A 1,837-nucleotide genomic window follows, 5' to 3' on the forward strand; every position below is an offset into this window, starting at 1 on the left:
CATCGATATTCTACTTACGACAAGGAATGTTACGCTATTGTTCAAGCCTGTAAGCAGTGGAAACATTAAATTTTGGGTAAGGAGACTGTCATCCATACAGATCACAAACCCCTTCAATTTTTGCAAACACAAGGGAAGTTACAGAATGATCGACATCAATGATGGTTAGCATATCTTCAACAATTTCACCTCAATATTCGCCACAAGAAGGGAAGTACTAAGAAAGTAGCAGACTGTTTGAGCAGGCCTCCAATTGCAGCCATAAGTATGGTTTTGAACTCATGTGGTCATCAAATTGAAGCTTGGGCTTTCTTGTATGAGAACAATGTTGAATTTGCAGATGTTTATAATCAATTAGTGAAGGGATAGCAAGTGAATGATTTCTATTTGTAGGATGGAATGCTTTGTGACCTTGGCAAAATCTGTGTGCCCAATGCAGAATGCAAAAAGTTGATATGGGAAGCTCACTATAGTAAGGTTGCTGGTCACTTTGGTATAGGTAAGACTACTGCTATACTTCAAATTATGGAATGATGTTATTTCATATATTCAAGCCTATACCACATGTGCTATTGCTAAACCTGCCAATCGTAAACTTGGGCTGTACTCACAACTTCCTATTCCTGAACAACCTTGGCACTTAGTTTCTATGGACTTTATGTCTGGTCTTCCTACCACCAAAAGAGGCCATGATAGTATGTATGTTGTGGTAGATAGGTTCTTGAAAATGGCAGTAATAGGGGCATGTAAAAAAACCATTTCTGCAGAGGACATTACAAAGCTATTCTTTGAATACATTTGGGTTCATTTTGGTCTGCCGAATGCCATTATCTCAGATAGAGACAACATGTTTCGTAGTAAGTTCTGGTCTACACTATGGGAAAAGATGGACACAAAATTGACAAAGTCTATTGCTTTCCACCCTCAAACAGATGGCCAAATAGAGGTATTGAATCAGATAATCATACAAATCCTACAAATGTACCACTCAAAACATCCCCGCACATGGGATGAAAGTCTTCCATACGTTCAACATAGCAACAACAGGGCAATTCATAGTTCAACCGGCCAAAGTCCATTTGAGGTTTGCCTTGGTTATCAGCCACTTGCAACCATGGACGTTGCCATACCACTTATTCAACCTGATCTAGTTCCACATGTTGGTAAGGAGGAAGATAAGGAAGCCCAGTTCATCGATAGAATTCATCATCTACAACAACAAGTTAATGAAATTTTGGAACACACCAATAAGAAGTATAAGGAGAGACATGATGAGAATCGTACTCCTCATAATTTTCAAGTCGGGGATAATGTGTGGTTGCATATCCAGAAAGAACGATTGTATGGTGCCAATAGGAAGCTTTGTCCTCTACATTATGGGCCATACACCATCATCAAGCAAGTTGGTGATAATGCTTTTGAGCTTAATTTACCTCCATTTCTGGGTCTTCATCCAGTCTTCAATGTGGAACTCTTGAAGACATATTTTCCTCCACTATTAGATGTTGTAGATCTGGCAGAAATAATTTCCACTATAGAATTGAATCCAAATGCAGCTACCCCATTGCAATGTGATCAGATTGTGGACACCATGGTGAAAATACTCAAACAACACCAAATTTAGTTGTACAAAGTGGTTCGACCAGGGCAGATTGCTCAATGAGGAAACTGGTTTACTAGAGAGCAGCTTCAAGAACATTTTCCTTATCTCATTCAAAGTGTTGATGCAATGGGGTCCATTGCTTTCCAAGGGGGAAGTATTGATTAGAAGAAAATTTGAATTATATTTTTTTTAGTTTAGTTTGTCTATATGTTAGCAATTTGCATTTTTTAGTTT

This window comes from Cryptomeria japonica, chromosome 7 (assembly GCF_030272615.1).
Source record: "Cryptomeria japonica chromosome 7, Sugi_1.0, whole genome shotgun sequence".
In the NCBI taxonomy this organism is placed as follows: Eukaryota; Viridiplantae; Streptophyta; class Pinopsida; order Cupressales; family Cupressaceae; genus Cryptomeria; species Cryptomeria japonica.